Genomic DNA, 13,443 nt, shown 5'->3' on the forward strand with positions numbered 1-13,443 from the left:
TTCTCCATTTAGTATTTATGTCTATCATTTGGGTCAGGTGGTGGTTGAGCATCTTTCGTCATTGTTGAAAGACAAATATAAAACATTTAGCAACAAGATGCAGACGTCCTGTGAAAGCAGAGACAAACACAGTCGTAAATAAAAGTTCATGTCAGCTCAGCATTACACGAGCAGAACAAATGCCTCCCATTGATCAGCAGTAAGAAAACAGGGAGACTCAGCGATGGGGGATAAAACACCAAACCATCAACTAGCGTAGCCATCTCATCCTGCTAGACCAAATGAATCATCTTAATGAACTATAAACAATACATACTGTGGGCTTTAATTATGTCCCATGAAAATAGATAGAAACAAACACACAGTTAGAGAGGGGAAAAGAGGGAAAAACAGGGGAGGAGGCTTACAGAAGGTGGAATTCCTCTGGCACCACCGTCGTCTCCATTAGAGGGCTGTTTTGGTTTCTGTTCACCACTGCCGTGGTTACAAGGGGGAAACAGGAGGGAAAAGGGGAGTTTTGGTGCCAGTTCTGGGAGTCTGAGGTAAACCCTTCCTGCTCTCCCCTCTCCTCCCTCTATGTTGCCTGGCGAACGGTTTAGCGTTAGCCCCAGGCAGCCCTTCTCCAGACCACTGGGCTGATAAAGGAGCGCTGGCATAAATTCCCACATTAAAAAAATACTATCTATACTATACTATGGTATAAATACTATAGTATACTGTGGTAATACCTACTATTGTATACTATGGTATAAATACTATAGTGTACTGTGGTATACTTACTATGGTATACTATGGTATAAATACTATAGTATACTATTGTATACATACTATAGTATTCCCTGTAGTGTTTTTACAGACTATACTGTAGTATTCTGTTAGGTGCCTCCTAAGAAGAGGTAGGTGCAGGAGTCAGGAGCAGGAGAGCAATGAATTCCAGTTTGCACAGTCATTTATTATAAGTCCCAACCCACCAACAACAGGCTGGGAAAATCTCAAAACACACGGAGGAGAAACCTCTACTCCTAACACAGTACCAACGGTACAACGACTGTGAGGGAAAAACCCCTGTGGCGCAAACACGCACCCCTAACAGAGCAAACACAGCAAAATAACCCCGCACAAAGACGAGCAGGCAGCGAAGGTTAATAAACCCACCGAAATGAACTAATCAGACACCGGTGATAACAACAACAGACAGACACAAACAAAAAGGAAAAATGGATCTATGGCAGCTAGTAGGCTGGCGACGACGACCGCCGAGCACCGCCCGAACAGGGAGAGGAGCCACCTTCTAGTAGGCTGGCGACGACGACCGCCGAGCGCCGCCCGAACAGGGAGAGGAGCCACCTTCTAGTAGGCTGGCGACGACGACCGCCGAGCGCCGAGAGGAGCCACCTTCGGTGGAAGTCATGACATATTCACTGTAGTGTTTTTGCGGACTAAAGTCTGAAAAATCACTACAGTGGATAACAAAGTATTTACTGTAGTATACTGTTGTATTTACAGTTAATCTATAGTATAAATAGTGTAGTAAAATAACTGTAGTATATACTATAGTAAGTAATGTAGTGTTTCTGCGGACTGTAGAATACTGCAATATTTATTATAGTGTTTTTGCGGACATTACTGTAGTATTTACTATAGTGTTTTTGTTTGATCATATTTGACATAGAAGTGGAGGCTTTCTCCTTTCAGAAACCTACTGGAGAAATACTAAAAGAGCACATTTTCCATAACCTTTAGTTAGGTTGGACTGGGGTTTAAACTGAGAGTTCAGCGATTTTTCTATAACATGTATGCAACACGGTATATGGTTTATACCTTATACCTATGTAGGTTTCTCACTTATGGGTGGCACAAGTTGACATATAGGGAGGGGAATGGGCAGGGTATATGCAGATTAAATAATGTAGTAGTATTTAATATAGTATTCTACAGCATACTGCAACATTATTAAGTACTACACATGATCGATGGATACTATAGTGTGTAGTATAGTATACTACAGTTTACTACAGAATTCTATATTAAGTACTCTATAGTAAACTGTAGTATTTCTTCATGTGGGTTAGCAGCCAGCGCTGACGTTAGGCTCCCATCTCCAAGACACCCCCCCTCCCATGCGATAGCGTTCCACAGAGAGGAGGGTGCTGGCGGCGCGGGAATTCATCACTTTGCTAAAGCCCCCAAACACTACGTTAGCATTAGTGCTCAAATGGAAAAATGTGTACAGCACGCCAAATGTAGCCCCCATTGGTTCAGCGCTAAAAACCACTGGCGCACCCCACACCCCCTCTATGTTTTGTTTGGGTATCTATTAGTCTTGGGGCCAGAGGAGAAATAATTTACAGTACATGAGGTTGATTGATGACACAAAGAGTTGCTGTTTGGGCGCTTGTCTCATCACTCGCTCTCTCCCCAGACATAATACACTTCCCGCAAGGGAAACACACACCAACCAAAACACAATCTGAAATTGTTTCAAGAGACGTGACACTTAAAGTTCAAAACAGGGCTGGAGGCTGGGCAGAAACATTGTGCTGCTGAAATCTGATTGGCTGGGCCTGGCTCCCCAATGGGTGAGCCTGCCTGCCAAGTGGGTGGGTCTATGGCCTCCCAGGCCCACCCATAGTTGCACCCCTGCCCAGTCATATGAAATCCATAAATTAGGGCCTAATGAATTCAATTTCAATTGACTAATTTCCTTATATGAACTGTAAAGCAGTAAAAATCTGTGAAATTGTTGCATGGTGTGTTTTATATTTTTGTTCAGTATAATATTGGCAAAATGATACGATATATGGTAAAAAATGCTATCTGTTTTTTTCCCATCACTAGTACCAAGATGGATCTGGTGTAAGCCAACCTTGGGAGAGCAGCTCTTCTTGAGTTAGTCGCTACATCGACTGGTGGGTTTATAGAATGTTAAGGGGATTAAGAAGAAACTTGTGGAGAATCCCCTCTAATCCATGGGCCCTCCTGATCAAAGGCACCCAGATAGCTTTGACTTTAACATACTTCCTTCTTCTCTTCTCTTCCAGAGCCTCACTGTAGATTTTTCCAATTAAATGGTTTTCTGTAGTGTGGGTTGCCTGATGGTTGGACCGCGGCGTTCTGAGAAAGAGAGTGAGAGTGTGTGAAAGAGGGTGAGACTGAGAGAAACCAGAGAGACTGGGAGGGAGAGGGAAATTATATTCTGTGTGGCAGGCTACTAACGCTGTTCTGTTCTGCTGTGATTCCTTGGCAGTGATTGGTCGGACTAGGGAATTTCGAGAGCCTTAGGTTGTCCATGTAAGTTTGTCTGTGAGGTCTGCTGGTCAATTGGTCATAAACCCTTCAGTGGTCCATCTCCTCATACATTAGAAATATGAACTCTCCAAAATAGCCCAAACGTAATCTCTTTGCCCACCTGTTTAACACAAAAACCCTGTTACCAATAATAATTGTGAGTTCTATGCTCTCCCTTCACATGTTGCTGAGGGGAGAGTAAGAAGAGAGGGGTTTGATGACGGGTGGTGGTAGCTGGGGTTTGGCGGAGGTGTGATGTCGCCATCCTTTGGGGGGGGGATCCAGATTCAATTACAGAGGTATAAGAGGAGCTTTGAGTGAGAGACTGAGCTCACAAACACATACATTCACGGTGTAAGACGGATTCACACGCACACATTCACAGTTTCACATCCCATGTTTCAGACTGAACATCAGTGTTGGGCTTTAACAGGACTTGTTCAGTCTTGACCGTCTGTTGGTGGACAGATCGCTTTATATTATCAGCGCTCAGCTGCTGTACATGACTTATAGTACTGCGCTATTGTTAGGCTACGCCTATGTACTGAATACTAGACATGCCTAGTTAAATAAAGGTTAAAAAAATGTTGTTTTATTTAAATACTGTAAGTAGTGGCTCTAACCTAGATAACATTCACCATTCCACTAAAAGCTCAGCTGAGACTTGGAACCATCACAACCACTCTATCATGGAATGCCTGCAAACGGGGGGAGGAGAAACAAACAAACCACAGAAACAACAACAGTGGGTGTGGGAGATGTAGGCCCTGCAGCATACTCACTGTGATCCTCTATCTTAGGTGGGATAGGAGGACAAGACCGCTTTATTCAGTCTGCCTGTGTGGATGCTCTCCAGAAAGGCCCGAGGTCAGCCTCTGTGGTATTGGCTGGAGGAAGGGTAGGGGCGGGAAACTAAAGGGAAAAGGTGTCAGAGAAAAAAATAAGAGATGTTATTGTGTCTTTGGTATTTCAGAAAGTACACAATAAGACCGGAGGGGATTTGAAAAGAGAAACTGAGTGTGTCAAAATGATAGCGTTTCACCTTAGTAATGGAAGCTTCGCAACAGAAAGAAATAGTTAGGAAATAGAAAGTCACATGGCTGTTGGTTGCCTTAGAACTGATTGCGAAAAAACTGTAGGTAAAAAACAAAATGTTATAGAATTTTTTAAAGTCTTCTCCTGCTTCAATTCCATGTATGAATGAAACTCAATGTGTGCATATTTGATCAAATACATAATGCCTGGAAGTTGTCCATAAATGGGGACTCTCTACTTGCAAAACTCAAAAGTGTAGAGAACGGAAGTAGAAGTTGATAGATTTTTAATCCGACAGCTTTTCAAAAATGCCATATTGAGAAAAGCTCGAGTACAGAATGGCGCTGGGAATCTGTCGTTGTCCCATCAGAGTTGCCAGCAGCAGAGCTGTAAGTGATGATAACAGCAGTTGTTACCCATTCATAATCAACATCTGTATGTTGGCTCTTGATAACAAGCCATACATTTATTTTATTGTCACATACACCAGATAGGTGCAATGAAATGTGTTGTTTTACAGGGTCAGCCATGGTAGCATGGTGCCCCTGGAGTAAATGAGTGTTAAGTGCCTTTCTTAAGTGCACATCGCTAGATTGTGCCACCTTGTCAGCTCAGGTATTTGAACCAGCAACCTTTTGGTTACTGGCCCAATGTTCTAACCGCTAGGCAACCTGACGACCTAATAAAGCACTGCCAGCTGTGATTAGTTTGACATGGCAGCAGCAGCCAAAGGGGAGAAATCTATTCTCTGTAAAACTCCTAACCTTTCAACAATTTACCCTCCCTTTAACATTTGTTTACCAAAGCTGAGGCTATTTAAATCCACTCCAATCTGGTCTTAGTCTTACAATCTCTGACCGAGCATCGTCTTGTCTGTCAGGCCTGGCTGTTCCTTTAAGGACAACTTCTCTTCACTGGTTATTTTCTCTGGTTGTCCTTGAATAACATTAGAGGTACAGCTATTGGCCCCAGAGGCACTCCACTTGGCACCTCTACAGTTGCAACTCCAGTTCTGTGATTATTGTACAAATGTCCACCGTGTTCTACGCGTTGACAGTGATTCCACACAAAGCCTCCCCCCAAGCCAAATCCACCCGAAACAAACTTCTCCCAGTAGTTTTCCCCCCTTAATAAAAGAATGAGAAACTAAACTTGGCTGTCCTGTGTTATCTCTGTCTTTCCATGGCACTGCAGCTCTCCCAGGCAGCCATGACAGGATATTGATGTGCCTCTTCTCTAGAGTCCTCCCTCGACCCCACTCCACCCCACACATACATCCTACTTCACGACAGAGAGTTCAAACCCCTGGTGAAGAAGAGCTGTCAGCCACCCTCCACTCCCGAGACCACAGAGTTCAGATGTCAGAGGGCCAGGGTGATTGAAAATAAACCCAACTCAAACTGGAGGTCTGTGCATCCTCTCCTAACATAAGTGAGTGCCTGTCACCATTTTGTTAGCATCAACACTTTCTCAGCCTATAGGAGTGGGATGGGTTACTGCTGGTGGGGTTTGGTGCATTGTTGTCAGTGCCATGGCTATGAGGATGTGGAGCTGGTTCAACCCCTGACCGGTTCATCTCGAGCGGGATGAGGGGGAGCCGACTGGAACAGACTGGAGCAGGAGATCAGAGCGCTGAAGTGGAAAAATGACACTTTTATCAGGGCTTCTGAGTAGACAGTCATTCATGCCTAGCTCAGAGTCATTTTCAGAGGATGACGCGAGGCAGGCCAGAGTGGGCCCACTGCCGCCCACTGCCGTTTGGGGGGCACTGCCTTTTTAGGAACAAGGAGGGATGGAGGGAAACTCTTAGTTGAGGATAAGAAGATGGCAGATTTCAGGTGCACTTCACTGTGACTTCATTCCTTGGAGAAGGACTGAAAATCTTTGCCTTAATCTTCTAATACCAGAAGGAAATCAACTGAACTAGGACCTCTTAGACCAGAACACCAGCTAACCTCCATACTTATCTCTCCCATTCCTTCCCTGTTATTTTCTCTCTCTCTCTCTCTCTCTCTCTCTCTCTCTCTCTCTCTCTCTCTCTCTCTCTCTCTCTCTCTCTCTCTCTCTCTCTCTCTCTCTGTCTCTCTCTCTCTCTCTCTCTCTCTCAATTCAATTCAAGGGCTTTATTGGCATGGGAAACATGTGTTAACATTGCCAAAGCAAGTGAGGTAGACAACATACAAAGTGAATATATAAAGTGAAAAACAACAAAAATGAACAGTAAACATTACACATACACATCTCTCTCTAACCCCATCTGTCTGAACTGTCCTCCACTCACTGACCTCATAAAGACGCAAGTAAGAGGATTCCGTCGTTTGTGGTGTCAAACCAAATCATATTCCAAGTGCATATAGGGTAAAGAGCTTATATATTAAACATTTTATAGTATGAGGCTATGCTGTGTGACGTAGACTCAAAACTCACAGCCATAAGCTTCTTCTCCATTTATCCCTGTTTCCTGCATCACACACTTTTTCCATACTGCAGGGATGACTATATAAAAGGAAGTGACTGTATTTACTGTATACCAGATTTAAAATATATATAATAACTGGACATAAAGGACTGTCAAAACACCAGCAAATCAGCTCCATGTGCTTTTAGTTTTGGGAATCTGTTCCGTAGTAGTCCCACGCATATTAGAGAGATACATGTATATGTGATCGTATACAAATATAAGCAAGGTTTGAAATGATGATGTTTTAGTTAACAGTATATCTGTTTGGGCTTCTTGTGGTCAATATGCAGTCTACAAATGATTTGTAATGATGTTCCGGCCCCCTGACCGTCCGCTCAAAAAGAAATAGTAGCCGCGGCTGAATCTAGTTGATGATCCCTGATCTATAATGTGTGTATCAGGATATTCTGTGTTGTGTGTCTTTTTCCTAAGCCCTTATTGATTATTTTGCTGTTTTCCGTTTTTATACAGTAGTTCAATAATGAGAAACCCAAGCCAGACCAATAGTCCCCCACAACAGACATGCAACCTGCAGAACATGTTCCACTATAAACACAACCAATCAAATGTTCAAATCAAATGATTGTGGTCACATACACATGTTTAGCAGATGTTATTGCAGGTGTTCCTAGCTCCAACACTGCAGTAATATCTAACAATTCACAAAAAGTGAAAGAATGGAGTTAATAAATATATAAATATTAGGACGAGCAATGTCAGTGGCATTGCCTAGAATACAGTATATACATATGAAATAAGTAAAGCATTATGTAAACATTATTAAAGTGACAAGTGTTCCATTATTAAAGTGACCAGTGATTCCATGTCTATCTATATAAGGCAGCAGCCCCTAAGTTGTAGGGTTGCATAACTGGGTGGTAGCTGGCTAGTGATGGCTATTCAACAGTCTGGTGGCTTTGAGATAGAAGCTGTTTTTCAGTCTCTCGGTCCCAGCTTTGATGCACCTGTACTGACCTCGCCTTCTGGACGGTAGCGGTGTGAACAGGCAGTGGCTCGGGTGGTTGATGTCTTTGATGATCTTTTTGGCCTTGCTGTGACATGTGCTGTGGGTGTCCTGGAGGGCAGGCAGTGTGCACTCGGTGATACGTTGGGCAGACCACACCACCCTCTGGAGAACCCTGCTTTTGCGGGTAGTGCAGTTGCAGTTGCATCTGTAAAAGTTGGTGAGGGTCTTAGGGGCCAAGACAAATTTCTTCAACTTCCTGAGGTTGAGGAGGCGCTGTGACACCTTCTCCACCAAACTGTCTGTGTGGGTGCACCATTTCAGATCGTTGGTGATGTGTACACCAAGGAACTTGATGCTTTTCACCTTCTCCACTGCGGTCCCGTCAATGTGGATGGGGCATGCTTTCTCTGCTGTTTTCTGTAGTCCACAATCCCCTCTTTCGTTTTAATGTTGTTGAGGGAGAGGTTATTTTCCTGGCAACACTCTGCCAGGTCCCTCACCTCCTCACTGTAGGCTGTCTCACCATTGTTGGTAATCAGGCATACAACTATTGTCGTCTGCAAATTTGATGATTGAGCTGGAGGAATGCATGGCCATGCAGTCATGGGTGTACAGGAGGGAGTTGAGCATGCACCCTTGTGGTGCCCCTGTCTTGAGGATCAGTGAAGTGGAGGTGTTGTTTCCTATCTTCACCACCTGGGGGCGGCTCGTCAGGAAGTCCAGGACCCAGTTGCCCAGTGCGGGGTTCAGACCCAGTTCCTCGAGCTTAATGATAAGCTTGGTGATGATGATGATCATATTAACAACAAATATATTAAGGGAAGAACATGTAAGACTATATTGGATGATCTTATAATGGTTTGATAGGATCTGTTGAATGACATACAGCATCACTGACCTTGATGCCTTTGTGTTGTTTGCCCCGGACAACCTGTAACAGTCCAGTCACATCAAATCAAATCAAATCAAATTTATTTATATAGCCCTTCGTACGTCAGCTGATATCTCAAAGTGCTGTACAGAAACCCAGCCTAAAACCCCAAACAGCAAACAATGCAGGTGTAAAAGCACGGTGGCTAGGAAAAACTCCCTAGAAAGGCCAAAACCTAGGAAGAAACCTAGAGAGGAACCGGGCTATGTGGGGTGGCCAGTCCTCTTCTGGCTGTGCCGGGTAGAGATTATAACAGAACCTGACCAAGATGTTCAAATGTTCATAAATGACCAGCATGGTCAAATAATAATAAGGCAGAACAGTTGAAACTGGAGCAGCAGCACAGTCAGGTGGACTGGGGACAGCAAGGAGCCATCATGTCAGGTAGTCCTGGGGCACGGTCCTAGGGCTCAGGTCCTCCGAGAGAGAGAAAGAAAGAGAGAATTAGAGAGAGCAAATATGCCGGGTGGAGATTATAACAGAACGTGGCCAAGATGTTCAAATGTTCATAAATGACCAGCATGGTTGAATAATAGTAAGGCAGAACAGTTGAAACTGGAGCAGGAGCATGGCCAGGTGGATGGGGACAGCAAGGAGTCCTCATGTCAGGTAGTCCTGGGACATGGTCCTAGGGCCCAGGCCAGTTGAAACTGGAGCAGCAGCATGTTTCATCATGTCAGGTAGTCCTGGGGCATGGTTCTAGGGCTCAGGTCCTCCGAGAGAGAGAAAGAAAGAGAGAAGGAGAGAATTAGAGAACATACTTAGATTTACACAGGACACCGAATAGGACAGGAGAAGTACTCCAGATAAACAAACTGACCCTAGCCCCCACACATAAACTACTGCAGCATAAATACTGGAGGCTGAGACAGGAGGGGTCAGGAGACACTGTGGCCCCATCCGAGGACACCCCGGACAGGGCCAAACAGGAAGGATATAACCCCACCCACTTTGCCAAAGCACAGCCCCCACACCACTAGAGGGAAATCTTCAACCACCAACTTACCATCCTGAGACAAGGCCGAGTATAGCCCACAAAGATCTCCGACACGGTACAACCCAAAGGGGGGAACCCAGACAGGCCGACCACAACAGTGAATCAACCCACCCAGGTGACGCACCCCCCCCAGGGACGGCACGAGAGAGCCCCAGCAAGCCCAGCAAGTCACATCCCAGCAGCACATGATGGATCTGTCATTGTATTGTTATAGAATCAGGATTACATCCACTGATGATGGAGATTATGGCACAGGAAACATAAGTGATGATTACTATACTCTGTTTTGCAGAACTAAGAACAGAACAGATTGTGAATTGTATTGCAGGTTTAAAGGGGGATGGCTTTGATATTTGTTGTACTGCCTAAGTATAGACATTTGGAGATATTTGTGATTACAAAAATGAAAACAAAATGTTGCTGTGACCTTTAACTAAAATATTACAGCGGAGAAAATAATCAAATTCATGTAGATTGTTTCTTGGCAAAGACACACTGGTAGTTTGGTTAGTCTGTTTTGTTTTCAATCTTTCTGGTCGTTGAAATGTGAGCCACTCTTTTCTCTCTGTTACCAAAACTGTGTGTGCGTGCGTGCGTGTAGAAAAGCTATGACAGTCAGTTGTCTGCCTCCCTGACTCACAGAATCTGATACTCTCCTAGTGGAATGACTGTGACCCCCCCCCCTCACTTCCCCCCCTCCCAAGTTTCTGCCAGGCTTATTTCTTCCCTCATTCTGCTCTGCTGCCTGTCGTAAAGAACATCCTCTCCTCTCTCCTCCTCTTTAATTCCAGCACACTACCGCCAACATTCCACAGATTTAATCAGTGTTATTTATTGTGATAGAGATTAACTCTGCTAAATTGACAACCCACCCACCCAGAGAGAGACAATTCTAAACCTGCCAGGCCCTCATGATGAAATCCAGCAGGAAAGAACGTTTTGATGAGTGGTCGGACCAATTCCATGTCCTTCACTGTGTGATGAAGATGAACAGGTTTTCAGAGCAGACATCAACTTGATCAGTGGCTACATGACTGATTTGTGCTGTTGCTGACTCTTGTTGATTTGTAAAAAAGAATTGGAAAGAAGGCAAAGGCAAACAGTGTCTTCATATTCTACAGCACATTAACATTTGTAGAACTTTGCTCAGTGGAGACTGGAGAGATCCAACCTGATTCCTTCCTCATGATTGTCACTCATGGTAGAGCTCAGGGTGGGAGGATTTCATTTCACTGCTGGTAGTAAGCTTAGAGAGTTCCTCATGCGAGGAATGTTTTCACACTCACTAGGACCGGAGACAAATACAGAGACAAGATGGCGCTGCGATGGATAGCAGCTGTCTTATGGGCTCCTAACCAATTCTGCTATTTTGTATTTATTTTTTACTCTGATCTTAAAATTTTTTGTACATAATGTCTCTGCCATGATTTCCTATGACCAAAAACAGCTTCTTGACATCAGAACAGAACTAATGTAACGGTTTTCTTCTGGTGAAAGAGAGGCGGACCAAAATGCAGCGTGGTTGTTATTCATTGTACTTTAATAAAGAAACTGTACACGAATATAAACTAACAAAACAACAAACGTGCGAAAACCTAAAACAGTCCTATCTGGTGCAAAACACAGAGACAGGACCAATCACCCACAAACACACAGTGAAACCCAGGCTACCTAAATATGGTTCCCAATCAGAGACAATGACTAACACCTGCCTCTGATTGGGAACCATATCAGGCCAAACATAGAAATAGACAAACCAGACACACAACATAGAATGCCCACCCAGCTCACGTCCTGACCAACACTAAAACAAGGAAAACACATACGAACGATGGTCAGAACGTGACAACTAACCTCAATTAGGATAAGTATTGAAGGTAGTGTGATGTTACAGCTATCTTTAGACATATAGCCAGTACCCACCACTGAGGTATATAATTGTAACCCACCCAAACTAGGCCTAGTTGAAATATGTAAATGATCAATGAAAACACCAGGTAGCCTATTGTTGTGGGAAAGATACGTCCGTAACAGATTGCCAAATGGTACTTTATAAGGATAATATTAACGTAGTTACTCTGTTTTTGCCAGGCAAAACCATAGAAAATTAAACAAGTGTTTACTGGTCACTAATTTGAATATGTGCTTCTTACTCTGCCAGTGCTGATGACTGGTCATTGGTCAACAGTCAAGACGTGCAACTTTTTGGTTCTGAAGCACAGATAAAAATTTGAAACAATAATTTGGTGCAATGCCATGGGCCAATGTTGGTGACCAAATAAATAAGCAAAGGTATACATTTAAAATACAAATGGTAGGCTATACTCTATGTAGCCTATTAAAATATGTATGATCTTTTTTTTAAAAGAAATTACACTCGCAACCCCCCAAAACCTTCTCACTGCGCTAGCTCACCCGACCTGTGTTAATTGACAGTTTGCTGGTCCAATCAAAGGGCCGAGTATGTGTTTCACTAGCCAATCATGTTTTTTTGCAAGTGCGATACTGTCTCTGTCTGCATATGGAGAGTAATCAACGTAGACTGTGCCACAAAATGAGTGACAAAATATTACAAAACCTGGCCAGATTATTTCAAGTCATCAGTCTCAAGTCAAAGTCGAGTCCCGAGTCTTGAGGCTCCAAGTCAAAGTCAAGCCTGAAGTTATTTTATTTTAAGTTGAGTCTCAATACATCAAATTTGTGACTTGAGTCATACTCAAGTCCAAATCATGTGACTCGAGTCCACACCTCTGGCTTGATCCCTTCCTGTACTCCCTGTTCAACCACAACTGCTTGGCCCCGCATGACTAAAAACACTCAAGCCTTCCAAGCCATAGACTGTTCTCTCTGCTACTGCATGGCAAGCAGTGTCAGTTCACCAACAGCTCATTTAATATCTAATCAAATGGCTACCTGGACACACACACACATACTTACACTGACACACACACACACACACACACACACACACACACACACACACACACACACACACACACACACACACACACACACACACACACACACACACACACACACACACACACACACACACACACACACACACACACTGACACACACACACACACACACACACACACACACACACACACACACACACACACACACACACACACACACACACACACACACACACACACACACACACACACACACACACACACACACATGTTTTCAATAACTCTCCTACACTGACTTGTACTGGACTGTACCAAAACACATTCTTACACTGACACCCCAACACACACATACCAACACGCACGCTACATATGCCCACACAGACACACACATAACACGCCAACACATGCATACTGACGCTACACACACACACTCACACACTTTCATACTCACCACATATGGTGCTGCTACTGTCTATTATCTATCCTGTTGCCAAGTCACTTTACCAGTATGTACATATAGTGCCTTCAGAAAGTATTCATACCCCTTGACTTATTCCACATTTTGTTGTGTTAGTCTGAATTAAAAATAGATTTTTCTCAGCCATCAACACACAATGACAAAATGAAAACATGTTTTTAGAAATGTTAGCAAATGTAAAAAAAGAATATGAGATACAGAAATACTATCTAATTTACGTAGGTATTCACACCCCTTTTCTATGATACTCTAAATTGAACTCATGTGCATCCGATTTCCTTTAATCATCCTTGAGATGTCACTACAACTTGATTGGAGACCACCTGTGGCCAATTCATTTGTTTGGACATGATTTAGAAAGAAAC

General features: G+C 43.6%; 1 protein-coding gene and 1 non-coding gene across 2 annotated transcripts in view; one reads left to right on the forward strand and one right to left on the reverse strand.

The window, feature by feature from the left end:
* Positions 1-13,443, forward strand: part of LOC124037649 (plexin-B2-like) — a 278,879-nt gene that overhangs the window by 181,638 nt on the left and 83,798 nt on the right. The gene's annotated exons all lie outside the window — the stretch shown is intronic.
* Positions 1,677-1,729, reverse strand: LOC124038813. The gene has a single exon (XR_006839415.1). It is a non-coding gene; the product is annotated as a U7 small nuclear RNA (small nuclear RNA).

This window comes from Oncorhynchus gorbuscha, linkage group LG06 (genome assembly GCF_021184085.1).
Source record: "Oncorhynchus gorbuscha isolate QuinsamMale2020 ecotype Even-year linkage group LG06, OgorEven_v1.0, whole genome shotgun sequence".
Lineage (NCBI taxonomy): Eukaryota > Metazoa > Chordata > Actinopteri > Salmoniformes > Salmonidae > Oncorhynchus > Oncorhynchus gorbuscha.